The 8846-nt window shown below is 36.5% G+C and overlaps 1 long non-coding RNA gene across 1 annotated transcript; it reads left to right on the top strand.

The window, feature by feature from the left end:
- The first annotated feature begins 2687 nt into the window (after positions 1–2687).
- Positions 2688–8439, top strand: LOC141493724 (uncharacterized). Its single transcript, XR_012470305.1, has 3 exons — positions 2688–2900; positions 7122–7224; positions 7483–8439. It is a non-coding gene; the product is annotated as an uncharacterized LOC141493724 (long non-coding RNA).
- The last annotated feature ends 407 nt before the right edge of the window (positions 8440–8846 follow it).

Genomic DNA, 8846 nt, shown 5'->3' with positions numbered 1-8846 from the left:
AATCACAGTGACTAAATTTGACTCTGAAAAAGAGATAAGAGAATGAACCTTTCACCTTTGTAGAGTAGGACACTGTTTGATCCATTGATTAGTTTTTTGTTTTTGTTTTTTTAGGTTTTTTGACTTACCCAAAAGCCACACAGCTAGGTACTTATTAAGTGTCTGAAGTCACATTTGAACTCAGATCCTCCTGACTCCAGGGCTGGTGCTCTATCCATTGTGCCACCGTTGATTAATTTTATTGAAGTCTCTCTCCACCCCCCACCCCCATTCTTTATTATTAGAATTGGCTGTCTAGGAGGTGGAAAGAACACTGGAAAAGCAGACATATAAAATCAAGGATATCAATAAAATTTTAAGGAGAAAAGGGGGGAAATTTTTTTGGAAGAAAAATTCATCACCTTTATCTGACCTCCTGTGGCACTTCTTCAAGCCCAGACAACAGCTTTACAATTCATGTAAAATGGAAATAATGATACCTGCCTTTTCTTATCTATCTTCCTCACAAGTAATCTATTAGAAACTTTATAAACTTTAATACACTTTATAAATGCCAGATTTCATTATTAAGGCAGCTATGAGTAGTAGCTATTTTATAGCAACCTAAAATAATGTGACATTTCAATATAGATTGAAGTAGTGCTGTAAATTCAGGTAACCATATCACTGCAAAATCAAATTAAATAGGCCAATTTACCATAAAGGAAGAAGAGATGGAGTGTCCTATTTTGGGGCAAAACCATAACAATGGAAGAGGCAGAGTAGCTACCAACATATTTATCACACAACTCTCCATCATGAACTTAGACTCCTGCCAAACTGAACTAGATAGTATTTTTCCTAAGTAAACCTGTTGTTTCATTCAACCCCTCTAGATCCATCTTTCAGAAGCTTCATCTTCTTTCAAGAAAGGTGAATGGCCATATTTTTTATGTAGCCTCCCCTGACCCTCTACTCAGAAAATGTTTTCTCCACTCAAATATTCCTAGAACATTTTATCTTGATCTCTGTGTTGCCCTCACTGTTCCTTACCGTATAATATACCTCTCTATGTAATATATTCCTCAGTAGAAGATCAACTCTTTGCAGGCAGAGGTTTCCATTTTTTAACTCCTAGTTCCTAAAAATAGTTTGGTATAATGGTTAGAGATCTTGGACATGGAAGTCCAGGGTTCAAATCCTGCCTTTGAGATATATTGGTCAAGCTTGCAGTGTGAAGACTTTCAAGTGCAGAGCAGATACCCATAGGTAAATACCATACTGAGAGTTCTCTGAATAAAGGAAATCATTGATCTCATCCCAATTCTTCATACTTCATATCTAGCACAATATTTTATATATGTAGCAGATACTTAAAAATATTTCTACAACTCAATTGAATAATCACAAATAGCAACTGTAGCCTAGAACTAAAAGACAGACTTCATATACAATGTACAAAGGGCTTCAATAAGTTATTTATTAGGATTTCTTTTATCTACACTGAACGAATTGCCAATAATAAAAACCACAGGCACCTTTCCATTGTTTACATGAATGAGTTATGCATATGTTTTATGATTATATAAAAAGTGCTTTTTTTAATGAAAACTTTTATTTTTAAAGGCAGGTTATTGATTCACTGGATAAAACCTGTACTGGACTGTGAATCTAGAAAAACCTAAGTTCAAATCTAGCTTTAGCCTCAACAGTGTGACACTAGGCAAGTCTCTTGATCTCTGTTCTCAGTTTGCTCCTCTGAAGATGGGGATAATAACACTTCCCTCCCAGGTGTATGAGAATGAGATAATATTTCTCTAAGCACTTTACTTTCAAAGTACAATATAAATGTACCTGTTGTTGTTCTTATTGTTATTTGATCCTGTAAAATAAGTAGGGAAGATAATTTTATTTCTATTTTAATACTGAAGAGACAGATTCTAAGATTATAGAGCTGGCTTAAGATCACAATGTCAGTAAGTAATATGGCCTAGCTGAGAACCCAGTATGTCTATGTGGGCCCAAAGACCTTTCCATGGAGAGTACAATTGCCCCTGACTATACCAAGACAAAAAGAAGAGAAACATCTGGCTTTCATTTTTTTTTGTCTTTATAGCTCATTTGTCTCAGTTTGAAATATTATAAATCCCTTGGGGGAAAATAAGTTGGAAAATTCAATCAAACACTTTAGGCTCCTTCCCACTTGGCTTCTGCCCAAGAAAGCATTGTTAATATTCACAAATTGCCAGCTTTTATTCAAGATCAGCATTTTTTTCAACTAAAGCCAATAATTACACTGTACTTGTTAAAAGTAAAGGACTGCTTTGTCCTGTTTCCAGGAGCATAAAAAAAATGAAAGAAATGAGGGAAATTAGGAAGACTTGGGTTTAAATCCTGCCTCTGATACCTTATTAGTTTAGTGACCCTGGACAAGTTACTTTTTAAAAAATTCTTTTAATTTTAATTTTATTTTTTCCAATTACACTCAAAGGTAGTTTTCAATATTTTTCCATTTGTAGATTTTTGAGTTCCACAATTTTCTACCACCCTCCTTCCCTCCACCCTCCCTATGACAATAACAATCTGGTTGGGGCAGCTAGGTAGCACAGTAGAGATAGAGCCCTGGCCTTAAGAATCAAGAGAACAGGAGTTCGAATGCAGCCCCTGTATGACCTTGGGCAAGTCACTTAACCTTGACTTCTTCACATTCAGGACCATCTCCAGTTGTCCTGATTCCTGTCTGATCACTGGACCCAGATGACACTGGAGATGAAAGTGAGGCTGGTGACTTGGTACAGTGCCCCCTCACTCAAATCCAATTCATGTGCTTGGATGAGGATTGGCTGTCCAGCCACCTCCCCTGATGTGATGGTCTTCTTCAAGAAAGAAGGAGAAAACATCATGAATCAATCTGGAAAAAGGTATACATGTACAATTGTGTTTAATGAATTTTCATACATTGTGAAAGAGGAATTAGAACTAAAGAGGGGGGAAACATGAGAAAGAAAGAGAAAGCGTAAAATTTAAAAGTTAACATAGTATGTGCATTGTTCTCCATTGTCTCCATAGTGTTTTGTTTTGTTTTTTCTGGATGTGGATGTCATTTTAGATAACAGACCTTTCAGGGTTGTCTTTGATCACTGAATTGTTGAGAGGAGCTGCATTGACCCATTCTCATAACATGGCCTTTAATGTGTACAATGTTCTCCTGGTTCTGTTCACCTCATTGAACATCAGTTCATGCTTATCTTCCCAGGCTTTTCTAAAGTCTGGTCATTCATGATTTCTTATAAAATAATAGTATTCCATAACATTCATATACCATAACTTGTTCATTCATTCCCCAATTGATGGGCATCCTCTCAATTTCCAATTTTTTGCCACCATAAAAAGAGCTGCTATAAATGTTTTTGTGTATGTGAGTCTATTCTCCTTTTTTATGAGATATAGACTTGGTAGTGGTATTTCTGGATCAAAGGGTATGCACAGTTTTATTGCCTGTTTATTGCATAGTTTCAAATTGTTCTCCAGAAGGGTTGGATGAGTTTATAGCTCTACCAACAATGTGTTAGTGTCCCAGTTTTCCCATAACCTCTCCCAACATTAATCATTTTCCTTTTTGTGTCATCTAAACAAATCTGATAGGTGTGAGATGGTATCTCAGAGTTGTTTTAATTTGCATTTCTCTAGTCAATAAGAATTGGAACATTTTTTCTTATGACTATAAATATCTTTAATTTCTTCATCTTAAAACTGCCTGTTCATGTCCTTTGATCATTTATCAATTGGAGGATGGCTTATATTCCTATAAGTCTGACTCACTTATCTATGTATTTTAGAAATGAGTCCTTTATTAGAAACACTAGTTGTGAAAATTATTTCCCAGCTTTCTGCATTCCTTCTAATCTTGGGTGCATTGGTTTTGCTTGTGCAAAATCTTTTTAATTTAATGTAGTTGAAATCATCCAGTTTCCAGTCTATCTCTTGTTTGATGTTAAACTACTCTCTCCTTAGATCCCACAGATAGACTATTTCTTGTTCTCTTAATTGCCTGTGATAGTGCCCTTTATGTCTAAAATCCTATTCTCATTTTGACCTTATTTTGGCATAGGGGATGAGATGCAAGTCTGTGCCTACTTTTTGCTGTACTATTTTCCAGTTTTCCCAGCAGTTTTTGCCTGAACAAGTCTCTTAACCTCTAAGTGCCTCAAGCAACTCCCCAAGACTAATTGATTGTATTCTAGACAATTATCTGAATTTGTAAAGAACAAGGTGTTAAACTCATATAAAAAGTCACTTAAGATTCCTCCCACACATGTTGCTTTGGAAAGCTATATATGTTTATATACTTTTTTCCAGAAATATATATCAACATATAAATCAGAGAAGAACTGCATTTTAATTTGGTTCTGGCAATACTCATTGTTGTAAGCAGTATGCCATATTTTTGACACATCTGTTACAGTTTCCAAAGTCCTCTTGGATTAGACAATGTTTTTTCCTTTAAGTTCCTATAAAGGAGAAGTCTGTCTTTCAGCTTTGGTATGTTTAAGGAACTGTCTAAGGTGATTCTTGCTAAAGTCAGTTTCTCCCCTTATGCTATGGATGCCATACATTCCTGCCTCTCCTAGGATTCATTCATTAAAAATCCCTTTTGTCATCATCTACTCCTCCTTTCTTTCTTCTTTTCTCTGTCCCCACTTCTTTAAATGTTTTTGTTGTTCTGTCCTGTCCAACTCTTCATGATCCTGTGGACTATATGGCACACAATTCCCTCAGTTCTTCTGTTCCTTAAAACTTCTCAGTTTCATCATCCTCTCTCAGTTTCTTTCCAATGACAGAATTACCTTTCTTATTAAAGCAATCATGACTTCTCTGTTCCCTGGGTCCCTATTTATTCCCAGACTATGGCTCAAATTAAAAGCAGCTTGTATGCTGGAAAGAGAGTTAACTTCAGAGTCAGGAAGATCTGAAGACCTGAGTTGAAGTTCTTCTGATATGTTGATTCTATGATTCTGGCATGTGTGTGTGTGTGTGTGTGTGTGTGTGTGTGTGTAATATATATGTAATATGGCTATCTTGAATTGATCTTTCACCTTAAGGTAAAAGATCAGACATACCAGACATACCAGTATCAAGCACAGTGGACATCAAATGATCAGAACACGAGTATAGCTGAACCAGATTAAAATGTAATTGGGAGATATTTAATAAAATAAATAAAATACATTAAAACAGATACTATCATATTTAAGTCAGTATGGCTAACAGGGATCCTTATGTAGCATCTAAAAAGGGGAGTGTGTGGTGGAGTGGGCAGCTAGGCTGCACAGTGGATAGCTGGCCTTGGAGGAAGGAGGACCTGAATTCAAATCTAGTCTTCCAATATATGACACTTATTAGCTATGTGACTCTGAACAAGTCACTTTGTTGTCTGCTAATATATTGCAGGATGGTCCAGTCTAGGGTTCAAAAATGTGAGTGAATTCACTAAAAAGACCGACTTGACCTAGAAACATTAGGGACAATTAAAGTTTATTTAAGCATTACTGAGGATATTAAAGTAACAAGGGCATTGAGTAGTAACTTTGGCTAGATTTTGTAAGGAAATTATAGCAAAAGCTAAGAGAGAGAGAGAGAGAATAAAGGCAGGGCAAGGTTATTGCAACTGAGCTGATCCCCTGAGATGATAAGCAGCAGCTAGAGAAATTTAGCAAAGTAAAGAAAGAAAGGACATTTGCAAGCAACCAACAGGGAAAAAGGTCAGGGTTTATATAAGGGAGTAGGGCATTGTGTAGGTGCTGGGAAAGGGGTAAGGGAGGAGTTAGGGTGGCACTAAGGAGGGGTTTGGGAGGAGTCAAGATTGTCCCTGTTACCTTAGTGGTCTATGTGCCTCAATATCCCATCTTGGTGAGGGAGCAGTGTGTTAGCCCTGAGGCTGCCAGCAAGATACACCAGATAAGAGTCCCTAGCCCCCCCCCCCCTTTTTTTTGATAGCAATGAAATGGGAATATGGACAGGCTTTAGGTAGTTTTTGTAAGATTGCTTTGAACAATGGGATGAAGGTTAGTGCTAGTGTAGGAACAGCTCAGATAGAAAATGGTTAACTATTTGATATGGTGCTTTTTTTAGTAAAAGGCTAACTAACACAGGAAGGAATGGGTTAACATTTGACATGGTCTGCAGAGGGAACAGATTAATATTTTTAACATAATATTTTTCTCTGCCTAATACTTCTGCTATAACTTAACTCTGATTTCCCTTTTCCAATTCCATCCCCTCCCTCTAGTCTCTACCCCACTACACACACACACATACAAATTAGGACACCACTGCCTTACACCACTGAAATTGCTGGTCTGGGGAAAAAAATTAAAATAAAAAGGCTAACTGTCTCTTTTTTCATTAAAGCTCCTTCATAACGGCACTACCACAACTTTCAAGATTTAGCTTTCTTTCCATTCTAACCAAAGTAGAAGCATTTTGTTCCCCTCTCCAACCACAAATAAAAAAAAAAACCCAACAACCTGCCACACCTATTTTTCTGACCTAATTCAAGGCTACCTTCAAGAAAAATTTTTAATCACTCTAAATTACTCATTTGCCTCTTCAGACCTCTTTCATAGCACAGTGGGAAAGGTCTAAAACATTTTTCATGAGATAGTTTTGATACCTCATCAGCCTAAGTGACTGCTTTGAATTCATGGCCATGTTTTTATCTAATCTTTGTTATTTCTCCCAAGACCAGAAAAGTGCCCTGCAATACAGGAGGTATTTAATAATTTTCTTTCATTACATTGTATTGTTAAAACATGTTCAAAACCACTCATCCTGAAAGCATCTTACTTTGACCTTTTGTTGTTATCTCCTTGACGGATTATCTTTTCTCCTCTAAATCCCTGCTAAACATTTAGAACTATGTCAATGGGGTATAAAACTACATATCCTTTGATCTAGCAATACCAGTACTAAGTTTGTATCCCAAAGATATTTAAAATAAAGGGGAAAATAACCTATTTGTACAATAATAAAACAAATTTTTGTGGTGGCAAAGAATTGGAAATTAGGGGGAATGCCCAACACCTGCGGAGTATCTGATCAAATTGTGGTACTGCTGTTATTGTTTGTCCTTTATTCTCAAGGAGGACCATGAGATCAAGGATATGAGACCATGACAAGCAAATGAATTGGATTTAAGTGAAAGAGGACTGTGAAAAGTCACCAGCCTCACTTTCTTCTCTGAAGGTAAAGCAATCTTATTCTGTTATAAGAAATGATAAGTAGAATGATTTCAGAAAAATCTGGAAGGACTGCATATGAACTTACTGTATTGCCCCATTTATAAGACACACCCTTTTCAAAAAATTTGGGGTCTAAAAACTGGGATAGTTTTATACAGTGGTTGTAGATTTTCTTTTACTTGCATTTTCCGCTTTTTTTGCACTTCATTGTTTCACATTTGTTACTGGTATAGTAGGTTATATTTTGTCCTGTTCTGCGCAGAAATGGCTCAGAAAAGATTGAATTCAAGTTCAAAGTGATCCAGTTTGCAGAAGTGAATGGAAATCGTGCTGGCTGAACATCAGTTTTGTCCTCCTCCAACTGAGAAAACAATCGGAGACTGGCTAGGAAAAAGAAACCCTCCTGAAAACAACCCAGCAGAAGAAGGCTATGAGAGGTAAGTCAGCCAAATGGCCTGAGTTAGAAAGGCGATTGAAGAGATGGATTGAAGAGCAAAGGGCCAGTGGACTTCCTGTGTTCATAAAGATGGTTCAGCAGGAGGCCAAAAGAATTGATGATGAAAAAGTGACTGATTTCAAAGGAGGACATGATTGATGTTTCAGGTTCATGAAATGGAATGGACTAAGCATGGGTTCATGCACCAGATTTACCCAGGGAAAGCTTGTGGTCAACGTCAGACCAGAGCACAGGCAGGAGAACAGCCAGAGCCTCTCCTAAGACGGTGATCCGTCATCAAATACAGATGAGGGCAGGTTAATGGATGAGAGTTTTGACAGTGATGAGGAGTTGTATGAATTTGATGATGAATAAAATTTGAGTTCAATAACTAATACATTTTTTCAACTGTTGGGACCCAAAATTAAAGTTTATCTTATACATGGGAAATATGATATATCCAAAGTGAAGTAAACAAAACCAGGAGGACATGTAACAGCAATATTGTATGACGTATAACTGAGAATGACTTACTGCTAATCTCAGCAGTACAATGATCCAGGACAATCCTAAAGGTCTCATGAAGAAAAATGCTATCTGCCTCCAGAGGGAAAAAACTGATGGTATCTGAATATAGCAGAAGAATACTATTTTGCTTTTTTTCCCCCCTCCTTCCTTTCTTTTTGGGTTTTCTTCCACAAATTGCTATTTTACATGAATGCACATATATAAATTATCAAATTGTATACTGTCTCAGGGAGAATGGGAGTGAAGAAAGGACAGAATTTGGAACACACAAAACTTAAAAATATTAAAAATTGCTTTTACATGGAATGGAAAAAATATAATTTTATAAAACTGTTAAACTTCTGGAAAGTTTACATGAGCTGTACACAAGCTCTTCCACTTCCTAACCAAGTCATCCAATATTCAATCTTTTTAAATTTAGCTTCCATATAAACTTTTATTGAAACTAATTTTGTAAGGTAATCAGTAGTCTTCTGGATTGCGAAATCCAGTGTACTTTTTTCAGACCTCATCTTCCTTGACTTTTCTGAATAACATTTGTCACTGATGAACATCCCTTCATCTTTATTCTCTTTTCCCTGGTTTTCCATGACACTGCAATTTTCTATTTCTACTCCTCTCTCTTGTTCACTCTTTACCAATTTCTCCCAGATTTCACTTCT

Source organism: Macrotis lagotis, chromosome 7, assembly GCF_037893015.1.
Source record: "Macrotis lagotis isolate mMagLag1 chromosome 7, bilby.v1.9.chrom.fasta, whole genome shotgun sequence".
NCBI classification, from domain to species: Eukaryota; Metazoa; Chordata; class Mammalia; order Peramelemorphia; family Peramelidae; genus Macrotis; species Macrotis lagotis.
This window is presented reverse-complemented; position numbering and strand designations above follow the sequence as displayed.